We start from the raw sequence: 16,064 nt of genomic DNA, 5'->3' as shown, positions 1-16,064 counted from the left end.
AGCTCAGAGACTTCCTATTCACATAACTGGAATGATTCTAAGTTGTCACTCAGTCTCCCACAGAACAGGACATGCTGCTGATTTCCCAGCAGCGCTGATACATTTTTAGCAGTTTGTACAAAACAGTGCTGAGCTACAGATGGGTTTGAATTGCCACAAAACAAATACACAAAGCCAAAACTGGTGCTTCCCTGCAAGCATCTGTTTAGCTCTGTCAGTTTAAAAAGAGAGAGAGTGATGCAGAGGTGTATTTAGCCAGCGCTCAATATAAAGACAGCACATATGTGTTCACTGGCCTGTCTGAAGCTACTACAGTGACATATGTGCATTTAAAAAATTGGGCACAACTCCTCCTCTTCCTCTTTAACGAATGAAAAAATCATGCCAGCTCTGCCCTGGAGTGTAAGTGCCATGGCCGCTTTCTGTATCTTCTTCTTTCTCTCTTGCGGTGCTATAAATAGTGGAGAGTGCTGCTGTCTCTCATATTTCATGTGTCACTGGCTCACACAGTCGCGAGTGAAGAATGCTCAACATATATAGAAAGCCTCTTCTAGCATCCTTCTGTGCTTACTTGCACTTCTTTACTCTCCACTCTGCTAATAGTCTCCTCTTTCCTTTCCTCTCTATGCTACCTCCCAAGAGACCAGGTTTGAGTCACATGTTTAAGGTTTGGGACTAGATGGCAGCTATGTAGGGCAGTTAAATAATACTTGTTTTATCACAACAAGCATTTTCTGCTGTTTAATTAACAGTGACCTTTTCTTGTACCATCTCATATCAATATTAAAAACTATAAAACTTTAATTTAGTACAGTGGGAAGCTGGCATGAAAACTGAAGGCTTAATGCAGCATTGGGAATTTTTTAAAGAAAAAAAAATGTGGACTCCTTGCTTAAACTAGAAGCAAAGAGAGGGATCCTTTCATGAAGAGCTGCCAGCATGTACAGTACTTCTGCTACTTTTAAACTGAGTACATCCAATTGCATGAAATACTGCTTGTATCATTATATTTCCTACCCACAAAGGAATTTAGTCATACAAGTCAAAAAGACATGAGGTAAAGATGCTACACAGGGGGAAGGCACATACTGGCTTTTGCCCAGCTGATTGCAAGCTTCCTAGAGGTTAGACATGTAGCTCATGGAGCTAGCTAAGAAAACAATTTGCAGCTGATTTCTGCAGTTTGGGTCTAAAATTCTGAGTCAAATCTGATTGGATGTCATTCAAATGACTCTTTCCAAGTACATCATTATCTACAATGTCTGACACACAAAAACACCCATAAAAATATTCTAGCCCAAATACTTGTCTGAGAACACATTATTTCTTAAGCTCTCCTCAACACTGAAAACAAAAGCACTGTGTACTTTTTCTTGTGATGAGGCAGTTTTATGAGTCAAATCTGGCAACAGATTGGACAGAGCTCAAGAGGGCAGACATGATAATATCAGAGACACGCTATATCAAATAATATGTCAACAAACAAAAACAAAAGAGCTCTAGATTTTGTTCTTGTATTAGAATTAGTTGTGTAACATTTTTCCAGCTGTTCCAGTGACGTTGTTGTAAGCGTCAAACTAAATGTGCTTATGGGTAATTTATCCTTTAACGATATATAAAATCCAGCACAAGATTTCTTGAGTTTGCTCTCCCACCAGCATCATAAATACAGATAACAGATATGTTTCACTGACATTTGTTGCCATGGTTATGGGAATAAAGTTGCTTGATAGCCAAGATATAAAGAAACAATAAAAATGGATAAAAAATGGCAGATTCCAGTGTTGAAGTCCAGTTGCTTGTGACCCCATCCATCTACCAGGGTTCTTCTCCCAGGGTGACTCTATAACCATATCACACTTTCTTCTTTTCTCACCTTATGATTACTGCCCACTAGAGGAAGCCATCACAATGAATTGTTACTGGGACTAGTAATAAATTGCTTGCACAAACGACCTATGGCATTAGTTTTAATGGGAGGACAGTGTTTTGTTAGAACCCTTTTGTGCAGTTCAGATTTATTTTGTTGTTTTTTTTAATAGGTACTTTTGAGAAAGATAAACATTTCAAGATCTACAAATTGAGATGTAAAAAACTGACACAACTGATCAAACACAACACGCTCTAAGTTCTTGCTCCATCTGGATGGTTCATAGTTTTAAAAAACTCTATCTAAGAACCACACTATTGCAAATCAGAGCTAACATAGTCACTAACTGAGCCACTATATGCTGGCCTACAGTTTAATATAGATGCATGCATATAGCTTATCATGGTCTGATCAATGACTCACATTAATTAAGCTGGAAAGACAGTTAACCGGGGACACGGTGTTATATCACTGTGACAAATCAATGGCATCCATTAATTTAGCCTGAGGGCTAAGATAAGTAAAGGGCACATTGTTTGTACTACAGCAGCTGAGAGTAGTGCAAATAAGGAAAATCCCAGTTCTAAATCACGTATTGAAGCACATAGAGTGCAGTATATCAGCTGAGTGAAAATCTCTGAGGGATTTGACCCCTTAGCCAATAAACTGCAAACTCTCTTCACCTCTTAGTCAGACAGTGTTTAGTCATCAGGGAGACGCTCAGTTCAACCTGACAAATCCTTATTAGTCAAACTTAAAAGGTCATATTCAGAAACTCATTCTGTGTACCAGTGGGAAATTTTCACAAAGCATCTACTAACCATGACCCCCCCCCCCCACCCCCCATTTTTTTTTTGCCTGGTTGGTTTTGGTGAAAAAACTCCTGAAAAACTCCCTCATAGCTGATAAGAAACAATATAGGACTGAAAAGTTTGGGAGAGTTTGAAAGCTTATTCACACCAGTTATAAAAAAAAAAAACAATGAATTTATTTCCATCTTTTTCCCAAGTGTACATATCCTGTTTTCTTTCTGACATCAAAGCTGTTCAAAATACCTCAATCGCTGCTATGTCTCAGATGAACTAGTGAAAAAAATAATGTTTCAGCACTCTCCATCTTCATTCTAACGAGTTTCCAGATGTATAAGGCAATGTATACATCTGGATGAGTCTACCCAAGTTTATATTTATATTGGGTTGGTTAAAATCATGTCAAGTGTGCATGTTTTAGCTTTTATATGCTTACAAACTAAACACGGGTTAAGGTGGAGCTTCGATTGATTTTATCTATGCGTGTATGTATATCCTCAGTCAGGCTGATCAATGGAAACACTGTTTTCAGCGAATCCCAAATCTAGAGCTGTGCACTAACAGCATGGGCGTGGCCTTGTGAGCTGGAGACAGCACAGGCACCGACTGGAAACAACATCCTCATTATTTGCACATCTAAACATCTCATAACAAGACCTTTCCAGCTAATTACCTCTGTTAATGTTTCCCACGTACAGAAGCAATTTATGAAGGGGAAAGGAAAAGCAAAATCTTCTCTATCCTGGTATAAAAATAATCTCAACTATGACTTTTTTTTTACTTTTAACTGATACTAACTTCATGCAGAAAAAGTCCTATTATCTGAAAAGTCATAAGCTTATCTTTATTTTTCTGGTAGCAAAAAAGACTGCCATTAAGGTTACTGGTCACACCTCTACAGGACAAACTCAAGTGTCTTAATGACTGTTATTTTCTTCCTTTCTCTTCCTGCAGAACTCCCATCACCCTTTGTTATCTTCAGCTTTGTCTACCCTGTTCGATTTAGGGCTATACCAGACAAAAGATAGCTGATGCCAAACAGCCCCTCTCACAGCACACTGTGAAACCTGTGTCTACAAACCAAATAAAAAGAATTAAGCAAGAACGCACAGATGAAGCTGCCACTCTTTTGAGAAAAATAAAAATCGGTACATTGGGGTAATACACAAATACAACAGCAAAAAAATATCTATTAGAGCTGTATCAGCAGTATGATGTCCCCGAGCACCTACCATGTCTGTACAAAGGGGCACATAGCATGAAAAATAACTGCAGGGCTGTCAGCTGCATGTCAGATTGTGACTCACAGGGTATTACTACTGTACTGTCTACATTTATAAGACATGATGTGAACCTAGGTCCGTGTTGCAGTGTAGCTTGCACAAAACGTAAAAGATTGATGTCATCTCAGTCTGCTGGCACCTTTCACAGCACTGCATTTATTTGCAGCTCATTTAAATAGTATAGTTATTCTTATCTTAAAGAAAAACTTTTATTTTTCACAAGTTTCCCTTTCACAAGTTTTCTGTCATCAGCTATTGGCTAGTTTGTCACTGCTTTGTTACAAAGGACTCATTTTTGTCTAGTTTACAGCTGCAGCTGTTTTTTTGGTTTATGTAAGATTAGAAAAAAGCTAAATGTTACCATGAACACTAACATCCCAGCATGATTATATTTAGCACGCAGGCTAGTTTCAGCACCTCAGTTCTGTCTGTTAGCATAGCATATTAGCACATGTGAGTAAAACATTCAGTCTGCCAACTAAACATACTTTATACAGAAGACTTGATATTAATCATCTCGTTACAAAATATTAATAACAAAATATTGTAATACATCATTAGAACTGAAGTCAATCACACACTCACAATGAGCTTTTTTTAAAGTAGGAGTAAGTATAAATGTAAACATTTCTTTACTTAAATTAAACTGGGTTTGACTCTACATTACTCATTTATATCTTCATGTGCCTTTGCCTTTATATTGAGGTACAAATTAAACTATTATTACCAAATTACTGGTTTTATATAAAACCTTCATGAATTCAAAATGGATAAAACATTGTGTAGTATTGGACCTTGCTTGCACTTTGAGGTTTGTTGTTTTATCGCTATCTTTTTCATAAACTAACAGTATACAGCAGGGGATGTTCGTATACATAAATTTGAGCATAACCCTGATAAACTAAGTAAATTTAAGCTACAGCATCTTGAAAATCACAATACTGTACTGCTATCTTAGCACTAGCAGATTAAATTAATCATCTATGACTGTCAAGAGGACCGAGATGACTGACTAAAGTAGGTGAAGAATATTAACTGAAAAGGTCTGTTCTCAGTAACAACACACTAACTATTAGTCGATAGTCTATAATAATTTAACAGTGACTTCTCTGCAGCAGTCAAGCTTAACATGATGCAGCAGGTTTACTCCATTGGCTGTGCTCCATTGCAGAAAAAAATAAATGAACTCGTCAACATATTGACATCAAAAACAACATGTGTAGCTCAACATTAGTAGGAGTGGAGCTACATCAAATAATATCGACAGCCTTTGCCAGAAAAATGTGAGTTTAGTTTATCGTCACCAGCGACTAGGGGCCCTCCTTATGTATTCAATCCAAATACCCATGCTGCTGTCACTGTTGGCAGGCAGTCATTACATTGCAGTAATGGTGGAATACACAAACCAGATTCATGTGTACAGCTGTAAGACATCCATTTGTTTATAATTGTATTAGAAAGCGATTATAAAGTATTTCTCACTCGCTTTATGACCGCATTTGATATGTTGCCAATACGTTTATGGCTTTAATCACCACTTTCACATTTCACATAACAGCACATAATGTGCATTTTGTGAATTATGGTCCTCTTTAGGAGAAAATAGACAATAAAACATGATATGCATTGGGTCAGTTCTGTGTTGTCATTAATAAGCCACTGCCCAGAAGGAGTAAATAATATCCATCAGTTTTAGTCATCCAGCAAATACTTGTGACTTCTGGTGAACTTTAGGCTTCACTAACCATTGGATGATGTCACACTGTCCACATCTGTTTGTTCAATCAAGTCTGAACTTCTCCACACCTTCATTTTTCTTTCCTAGGCCAAATTAACATGACTTTGGGGCTACTGATTTTCTTCATCTGTATCTGGTCCCACGAATGACTTTTTATAACATATTTTCTTCTTGTGCAATAGTATTTTCCAACATCTAGACTGTAAAATCGTTTGAGTTTGCCTCATAGTCATAATCAGTATCTTTTGTAGTAGTTTATTCTTTGTATACTATAAAAAGTACCACAAATTCAGCAACTAATTTTACAAGAAGCTGGAACATCAAGCTTATAGAAGCACAAGGGGATAAGAGTCACAATAGCATTAGTATTAAGCCTGTAGGGAGAAGACTCCACCAATCATTCAATAGTTATTGAGATATTTCATTCTGGACTTGGCCAAAATTGTCCCATATGGATATTCAAAGTAAGCTGATAACTAATGAACACAAAGACAACAGTCAACTAGGAGCACCACGCAAAATCTTTGGTTGGCTGCCGCCTGAATGGGACGGCAAAGTGCTGAGCAAACCTTTAAGATAAAGAGGAGATTAGTGGCTGTCAGGGCGCTGGCTGGATGTGAGTGCAGTGAATGAGGAGGCATTAAAGCCAAACAAAGCTGGTCCACACTGGCCAGGCGCCACTTCCTCCACTGCACGCGTACACACACACACACACACACACACAAACACACTCACAGAAAACCTGCAAGCCTGCAAAAGAGTTAGATTTTAAAAAGAGCTTTGGGCACCAAAATGCATTTAAAGTTTAAAATATGCTTAGGATAGAAATATTTCCTGAGAAAGAAAACAGATAACACTTCCACTTTTTTTAAATGCTTTTTTTTTTTGCTTCCTAATCTGTCCTGGGTTTGATTTAATGAGTTGTGCTTTTCTTTAGTCACACTTATTGGCTACTTAAACAAAATTTTTAGGAGCATTTTCAAAGTGTTATTGGTCAGAAAATAATCAAGGACACAGCTTGGATCAAAGAATACAATGACACCACGCGGTCTGCGACAGACCCAGCACAAACCACAGCATCAGCAAAAAGATGAAACCAAACAATGGATGCACGGAGGGTGAAGCAGTTATGGACAAAGACAAGAAAGAGACAGATGGAAAAGTTAAAACAGATGTTAACAGTGTGATATCTTTATTTAAGAGGTCATGCGAAACGCTGATGAGTTGTTTTATAAAGCCACTCAAAGCAAAATTTACATTAAAGTTAAGAAAAAAATATATATGTCCCCTTTTAAACCTCCTACTTCTCACCCAAATGAAAATTACTTCTATGTGAAACTCTGTATGAATTTATCCTCTACCTTTTTTAAAAGAAAACAAAGGCAATGAAGTGCCAGAAAGCAGGGGACACTGTTCTCATCGAGGTGATAAGTGATAATGGGAGTTTGACCACAATGTGTAATTTTTTTTTCTTTTTTTTTTTTAACTTCATATCTCCAAAAGCTCCACAGGACATAATGGCTTTCTCCAAACAGCATTATGGATAAGAAGCTCATTTGTAATTATGCAAGGCCCACTTACATTTTAGGAGTGAGAACAAAGCGTGGCTGTCAAGCTGCAGCTGACAGTCCTCCAACGCCCACCAAGTCCAAAACACACACATGTAAAGAAACAAGAGCACTGCAAAGCATGCATATTACAAGAACCATTTCCCTTGTCAGGACAATAGAGTGAGCTGGTAAATGTTGTCTACAATGCTCAGACACTGCCTGCGTTCAACTGTGCAGTCCACTGGAATAATGAAGAGATGAATAAAGAACATTAAATAAGCATGAAAGGTTTTTAAGCCCCAGAACAACAAAGCGTTTACTTGGATGCTCGACACCGCAGCGCCTGACAGCTAAGTTTGGTTAAAGATGAACAAAATGTTTGCTGCTTAATTCATTAACACACTTAAGATCATTTTCTTGTGCTTATTCTACTACTGCACAGTTTACAGGTTTCTATTCACTAGAAACACAAATACGAAAGGATTTTTGGAAAAGCTGTAGAAAAAAAAAATGTGAATCAGACACATTTTCATCTGCTGGTTGGAAACGAATAAACTAGACCGGATAATGTCCCCAAACAATGGAGGTATAGAACACATTGCTTGAAGTTGTAATCTGTTTGAAGAAGTATTGTTTAACAGGAAATAAACCTCAAGGAAAGAAAAGAATGATAGTGGACATCCACAAGAAGAAAAGTCCCTCTTCATTACTTTAAAGGAATTGCATTCAACTTTCATCTGCTATATCTTAGATATATGGGAAACAGTCACATGGGGATCTGGGGGGGGGGGGGGGGGGGGGGGGTTATAACAAAAAGTAAAAAGGCACACCCCATAATTGTTCACACACAATTGCACACAAACTCACCCACATACAAACCAAGCTTCATGCAGCACACTCGCCCTGCCCACCCATACCCCATTCTGTACAAACATGAACTCCCTTTACTAATAACTGTCTCTGAACTTAAAGTAAGTATAAAAGTCGTAATAAAATGCAAACATATTAAATAATATACGCGATTCAGCAGGAGAATTTATTGCTAAAACAGATCAAATTTAGCCAACACACCTAGTTTCCTCTTTTCTGCAACATTTATTCAGTTTGTTGCCATTATTTTTTTGGTTTAGTTTAATTGTTTTCTCTGGTTCTAAACTCCTTGGTTAGATAAAAAAAAAAACAATCACAGTGCAGCTTAAACAATGTCTTGTTATACTGATAAACCATATATTAGAAGGTAAATTTAACCCAGCTTTCCTTCAATTTTCTGGCCTATCAGAATGAGAAGCTGCATTGATAGCAACATTTCTTACTCTAACAAAATTGAGAAATTTGTCTTTTGTTTACCTCAAACAAAAAAAACAAAACAAAAAAAAACAAAAAAAAAAAAAACAAAAAAAAAAAAAACATTTAATGGCCAACCTTTGTCATGGCTCATTATTTAAATATCTGTCATAATGGCCACTCAGTTATTTTATGATACGATACAAACCACTGAAGTTTTTTTCAGTTATGTTACAGAGAAGAACATTCACCCCACAGTAAACCTAAGGGGGGAACACTCTTTCCACTCCCACCCACACACTCACCATCTCTCTGACACACTCCGAGCTAATTGGGAGTCGCACCTCGCTGACCTCCCCTCATCCACAAAAAGAGTCATCGCCATGACAGCAGAGTCTGGCTCATTATCTCCAACAAGGGTCGGCCTTGTTAGGGCTCAAACTGGCGGATCACACCTGGCTGACATCACGACGAACCCAAGTCAATGTTGCCACAGCAACCACAATTTGGCATCTGCAACTTGGCAATGCTCCATCCCACGGGGGATATATTGGGTGAGCAATGCTGTGAGAGATGGATTAAGAGGAGTGTTATTGCCTTCCAGGGTGCGGAGGGACACACAGGGTCTGAGCTTTGCCAGACACCAAGAGGATGGTGGGCTCACTGAAACTACGATGACAGACCTGACTTCTACTTGGCTTAACACAGACATGAAACACGCCTCTCATTTAGTTATTACTCATTCATTTGCTCACGTGCTGTAGTGATTAAAAAGTAGTTTGGTGGCTTTCAGGCTGAGCAGGATAAGCGTTTTCAGTGTGGTTTAAAGCTGAACTGAATGTAATCTTTTAACACAGTGCAACGGCACAGATATAGGTGCTTTTTTGTCTGTTTTATCCACAGCTAGATGGGAGTCACAGCAAGGTGCAAAGTAATTTAGCAAAGTGACATTTCCATTTTGAAAGTGCACACTCAACCACAAAGTGAAAAGAAGAAAACTCAAGTGACAAGACTATGTGTCCGGCAAACAGCCATTACCCCATCCATATACACAGATCTGCTCTTCTCTGTTTTTGAGGCAGAGGGGAGGAAAACCACTCAGAGCCTGAGACAGAAAAGCAAAGTGCTGCTGTTATTCACCAGCATCCATTAGTGGACCAGCTTGACTCACGAGTGGAAGCTGCACAGAGACAGTTCTGGACATTAAGTCACCTGAGCTTCATGTCTGGCCAGTGCTACAGTCACTCACTGATGGTGTTTCCATCAGTGGCTCTATTTACACACTCACAATTTAGCTCTTCAGTATCTGAATTGTTGTAATCTTAATAAAGTGAGGCAGAGACTCTATGGGTTGAAGTCAGAGTTCGGCGCAGAGGTTTGCTGTTTGCATCCAGAAACATATCTGGAATTAACATTCACCTAAATCCTTTTCAGCATCATGTTCCTTTTAAGATAGTGGAAGAAACTGCCATGTGCTTGCAAAACAAGAAAGGGAAATACTCATTTCATGAATAAACTATAAGGCCACTCAGAGAGAGCAGTTGTTCCTGTCCAAATTTAAACAAAGTTATTCAGAACGACACAAAAATTTAATGCATCCTTCCTTGGCCAATGCTCCATATCTCCACCTGGTTTATGCATACAGTTTAGTCATGCACACCATGTCCTCCTCACTGGAAAATGTAGTCTCAATAATTTTTTTAATCAGTGTGTGAGCAGGGTTAACAGTAAAGTATTGCATGCAGTTATGTTGATTAGCCTTTGTATGTCTGATTATCCGGGTTTTTGCAAAGCAACAGCTTGGTTAAAATGCTCAGTAACCTGACTCAAAACTCGTGCATGGCATCAAAATCAATGAGCTTTTACTAAATATGTAGTCCTCCCCTTGTCCAGCTTCTTTTTTTCACCTCCTACTTTTTTCATCAACAGTAGATGAAAGGAGGAGGCTGTTGACCAGGCAACCATCTCACCATGTATTCACTGATGCAGGCAGGTGGGGGGTTGGGGGGGTACGACACCGCTGCGATATGAATCAGATGCTGCAATGATTGGAATACAATGACCTGGCAACACGGAGTCTCAATCTCCACCCATGTTTCTCTCTTTCCAAACAAGGTTATCAACAGAGATTATCAGGTTAGGGCAATAGTTGGCTGGTTCGCATCATGAATGGTTTTACTACTAAATGTATCTCAGTTGTCCCTCATTGTCACATTTTAGATCAGACTGGACCGTAGTTGTTCAGAAACTGTTATTATTTGCAATAATAAGAAAAGGAGGAGAACACATTTCTGATGTGTGAACAGTCCAGTTGAAAATTAATCCTGTGGTGTTCTTGTCTATACTATTGACAAAACCATCAATATTGATAATTCCCATGCAGCTATGCTTTTAATAGAATATACAGGGCAAAGACTAAATAAAATAACCACTAAAAGCATGATACTGTAATGCAGCCACAAAAGTGGGCCACTGGACTAATTAATTATTTGCCAACCACCTATATGCTGTATATATGATACGTGTAATATTCCCAATGGTTTTATTTCCACTTGTGGAAAGTCTTGTCCTCAGTTGTTACCTTTGTTCTCACTGAATCAGTGATTGACTCAACAGCATTTCAGATGCCAAATTATGTATAATCTAACTGCTTAAAACATTTTAAATATTTACACATTAAGCTGCTGGTGATCACATGAAAATGCCCTGCCTTTGAGGTACTGTGGTTATGAGGGATGGAGTTTTCTTATTTGTTGCTGTTTTGGTCACCTTCGTCATCCCTACTGACGATGGAAGCTGCAGAAATCTAGGAACAGTCACTAAAGCATTGCATTATTTCATCCATTCCCTTTAATTCCAGTCCTGCAATCTGAATTTATAGCATGCCAGTTACGATATATGCATTCCACTTGAGCTTGAGATCACTGGAAAATTTGATTTTCATTCTGGGTCTTGCGCAGGAAGCTTGGCACTTGTATATTCAGTGAGAGGTTATTAGAAGTTTGTCCACATCACATGTATCATCTTCTGAATATAAAAACTTAATTATGCTTGTTGAGGCTGAAGCAGCCAGGGCGACTTTGGAAAAGGATGATAGCATGCTCTGAACACGTCTCTGAACCATGGCAGTGTGCATCACTTTTCAGACTTTCCTCTAGGGACATAGCTATAAGGGTCATTTCACCATCTATCATGAATCTTTGGCAATTAGGCGGAGGAATAGAAAGAGGGAGGTGGAGAGACGGGAGATAGTGGTGGGGTGATGGGGTACTAAACCCCAGAGTAGCAGCTGAATGCACTCTGAAGACTTCTGGCTTCCTGTAATGCTGCTCAGCGTGTTACCGGAAAAAGAAGCTCTTTGATCAGTTAAATGTTGTGTGACGAGAACATTGGCTGGTAGTAATTTTACCTGTGTGTGAAGTGTTCAGAGCCCAGCTTTGAGATGCTGCAGCTCTGGCTTGTAGCAGTCGGTAAACACAAACTGTTTGTGTGTGTTTATATGTGTGTGTGTGTGTGCTTTGTCACATTGAATGAAAACTGGATACAAGAAGGTGAAACAGTCATCATGGTTAGAGTTGCAATATGCTGATATTGTATAATGTTACATCATGGGGTCAGTTACTTGTAAGTCTGTTTCCCAGACCTGGTGGGATCTCATGCAGTCACAAGATAAATATTATGTGCTCAATCTGTTATTATTTCCAGGCCACTGAAATCAGCAAGATGTGTTGTCTTTATCTTGCATACAAAGATCTGTAGCATCAGTGAACCACTGGCTACAGGGCTGCTTGACATTGACATTTATTTTAAAAGCTAAATCCAACTTGTTATTGTGATACAGAGGACATTTTAATCTCCTGAGGGGATCATTGATGCCACTCCCATATCTGTCTGTTCAATACAATGCTTTCATCACGCTGAAGTCACTTCAATACAATGCTTTCATCACACTGAAGTCACTTCAATACAATGCTTTCATCACGCTGAAGTCACACAGGGAACAAATAGACTCAATAAAGTCATGGGGCTTGATACCCAATAGGCCACCATCTCATAAAATACCACAAATTGCTATTTTGCACTTTAATCCAGAAGTTTAAATGTTGTGATAAAACTTTACTTTTAGATGTGCATGAATGCAAGCTGGGTTACATTTAGGTATTTTCTAAACCACAAGTTTGTTTCACCTGTTTTAGTCATGCAAAGCTAAGCTTAGAGACTGTTGGCTGTACCATAAATTCTTTTTTATCATGCCATGAGCTTACTAAACCCTAAACACGCTAACCCTAACCAGTCATTGTTAGGAGAGTTTTATGGTCCAACTGTGGGTCAAAGCCACATACTTTCTCTACAATGTGAACTAACTCCCCTGCTACCATCCCACCCAAGTGACACAGCAGATGCATAACCATCATCGAAGTAATGGCAAATCTAAAACCTCATTTGACTGCTAGTTACTTCTCATCTCCACTAAGCTATTGCAGTACCAAGTAACACTTAATTAGGCAGGCTGAAACTGTAGCACTTAAATATAAAGACAAATCTGACATATTGAAACAATCTGGCATGTTTGTTAGGTTTTGACTGGTTCTAGCACCAACTTGAAGCTGTGAGATCCTCCCACTGACCTTTACCAAAGATGCATAGTTCACAAACTGGAAAGACAATGTCACAAATGAAGTAAGTCTTGTTCAAGCTGCAGCACCTGTGATGTTTGCCCATAGATTTCTTCTCAAACTTAACTAACTGTATGTGAATTAACTAGGGAGAATTTCACTCTCACATAATCTGCTGTGCTGATTAAGGTCCATCAAACTGAACTTATTATCAGGACCTGTGATCAAAAGTAGCCCATTAGAAAGAAAAGAAAAAAAAAAACACTTGAAGAGAGAATTATCCACTGTGGCTGAAATCAGACTTTAAGGCCACGGTAGTTTACTCTGCAAGCAGTAAGAGCCCCCACCCCCGTTCTGCCAGGTCACAGAGCCGAAATTCACACATAGTAGAGGCAAACATTAGGACGATCTCTGTTGAAACGCAGTAATCTTGGCAACGTGATGAAGGAGATGAATTACTCCACGGAGAAGAAGAGACTAAACACACTGTGTGCAAGGGGTGGGGATGTGTGTGTATGTATGTGTGTGCATTTTTTTTTTGGGGGGGGGGGGTTGTGTAGTGATCAGCATGGTGCAGGCAGGCCAGAACGGGAGCACACAGGCAACAAGGTGCTCGTCATCCGTGCACATGCCTCCCTGATGGCCGAGGGAAACCACATTAGAGAACGTCCAGCGTGGCTCTGCAAAGACAGCACAAAGACATGCAGCCAGCGCGCGATGCGCCGCTGTCACGCGTGCTAATCTTACGAATATCGCTCATATTTAGGTCAATCACAAAGTAATACCGATTTCGCAGCAGCAAACCCCCTTCATTGCTCCCTTCCTCCAGCTCCTCCGACCCCCACACATCCCGGCCTGGATGGATGGATGGGAGGATGGATGTACGGCGAGCTGAGATGAAATGGGGAGGCAGAAGGGGGGGATTCCATTCTCAGTCTATGATCAATGCAAGCGCACCACAGCCCTTCGCATCATGATAAAAAATAAATAAATAACACAATCTCCATCACACCTCGGTTTAAACTAACATTAGACAAAGCAGTAAAAACATCTGGCTCATACTTAAACCAAAATACAACATCCGGCCATATTCCCAGCAGGCTGTCATGTTCTAGCAATTTTTATGTCAGACAATTGCACAGACGGGAGGTGTGAGGCGAGCGAACTGAGGAAACTGGAATGACATTGCGCCTGCTTACTGTAAAATAGATTCCCCCGGGGGATGGAGAGCCTTCTTCCCTCTTGACTCTCCTCCTTTCCGACGTGCGAATTTCCCGAAATTTAGACCATGCAAAACTGGTAGTCAGTCATTCCACCCGCTGAAGTATTTGCTCCTACTCGGTTGTGTGAGGAAAGGAAAGCCAGCATCCAAGAGAGAGGAGAGCCAGCTGTGGGGAGGAAACGAGGAAAGAAGGAAGGAGCGGCCGGGCCGGAGCACTGCGCACAGGAGAGGAGGCAAGGAGAGCGGCAGAGGTGCTTTCACTCCCCCTCTCTCTCTCTCCTAGTTCACAATAAAACATTCCCCTTATCCCTGCCAGACAGACTGACAGACGGCTTGGGTACCAGTGTCAGCAGCGACACCCACCGGTGATGAAAGGAACTACGGTATGGGGGGTGATTAGTGCCCTAAACAGGCAACAGCTGGATGAGGGAAGCCTGCAAAATAGATGATATTTTGTTGCCGTTGCCTCCGGGCAACATTTAACTGAAAAAAAACCATTAGTCACAGTTAGGTAGATGTGTAAAATGGCCATTAAAGCTTCTGCATGCATAAAGGTGAGTCGCTAAACATAACTCACAATCTTGTCATGGCAATAACAAAATAAATGCCATTTTAAAGGGGTACTGCACTCAGAAATGTGTTTTTTTTTAGCTGGAAACAATACAGTATTACATAATTGTTATGAAAACCACCTATACCGTTGATAAAATGTGAATTTATATATTTATTTATTTAATGAACGGGATTTTGTGGGTTAAAAAATGGCTTATAATGCCCTCTTCAGGGTAAAACTAAGTTATGTTTTTCACGATGTAGAGCCGTCTCTACGTCAGAGAATTTTTTAAAACCCCATAGCCCCTCCCTCCAGATGCAAACAGACAGGTTGTCGCCTTGCAGGCATAGAAAGCCACGCCCACCAATGCATATAAAGGGATGTGAACTAAAATGGTGTAGATCTGCTAGTTTCAGACTTCTGTTCTTTCGTCAGGTGCTGCTTACAGAAAACATAGGAAGGAGGAAAAACAAGCTCAAAGTAGAGGTATGTCTGAGTTACTGAACATTAAGGGAGCATGTGTTAACTTTTCATTTTCACATTGACAGTGAGCTAATGCTAGCTAAGATAGATGCTATTGTACAGTAACAACAATATCTGAACATAATAAATAAAGTACCACTATACTAGCAGTTTGTTTAGTTTAGAGTGCTTCAGTGTGACTTTGTTTTGTTTGTTAATAGAAAGACAAGAATTTGTAGATTAGTTACAAAATGTGTGCGACTGAGTTATGTAGCTTCAGTTTAATGCTCTTTTTAGGAAGTCCTGTTAAAAGACCATCACAGTAATCCAGCCTACTGGAGATGAATGCATGGATGAGGTTATCTTGGTCTTTCTGGGAGACTAGACTTTTAAGTCTGTTGATGTTTCTGAGCTGGTAAAAAGCTTCTTAGTGACAGCTTTGATGTGGCTGCTGAAAGTCAGATCTGAGTCTATCAGCACTCCCAGGTTACAAACTTGGTTGGTGATTTTAAGAGCCTGAGTCTCCAGGTGTTTGCCAATGCTGTCCCTCTTCTCTTTGCTACCAAACAGAATAATCTCAGTTTTGTCTTCATTTAATTGTAGGAAATTCTCCCTCATCCAGGTGTTTATTTGCTCCAGACACTGACACATTAAGTCTATTGGACTGCAGTCATCTG

General features: G+C 39.6%; 1 protein-coding gene across 8 annotated transcripts in view; it reads right to left on the bottom strand.

Moving 5' to 3' along the window:
* Positions 1-14,627, bottom strand: part of ctnnd2b (catenin (cadherin-associated protein), delta 2b) — a 170,677-nt gene extending 156,050 nt beyond the window's left edge. For all 8 annotated transcript variants that reach the window (XM_041993031.1, XM_041993033.1, XM_041993035.1 and 5 more), the window contains exon 1: positions 14,350-14,627. The gene's annotated coding sequence lies outside the window, so the exon portion shown is untranslated. The remainder of the gene's footprint in view (positions 1-14,349) is intronic.
* Positions 14,628-16,064: the final 1,437 nt, after the last annotated feature.

This window comes from Melanotaenia boesemani, chromosome 8 (assembly GCF_017639745.1).
Source record: "Melanotaenia boesemani isolate fMelBoe1 chromosome 8, fMelBoe1.pri, whole genome shotgun sequence".
NCBI classification, from domain to species: domain Eukaryota; kingdom Metazoa; phylum Chordata; class Actinopteri; order Atheriniformes; family Melanotaeniidae; genus Melanotaenia; species Melanotaenia boesemani.
Note: the sequence above shows the minus strand (reverse complement) of the source record. Positions and strands in the feature narration are given on the sequence as shown.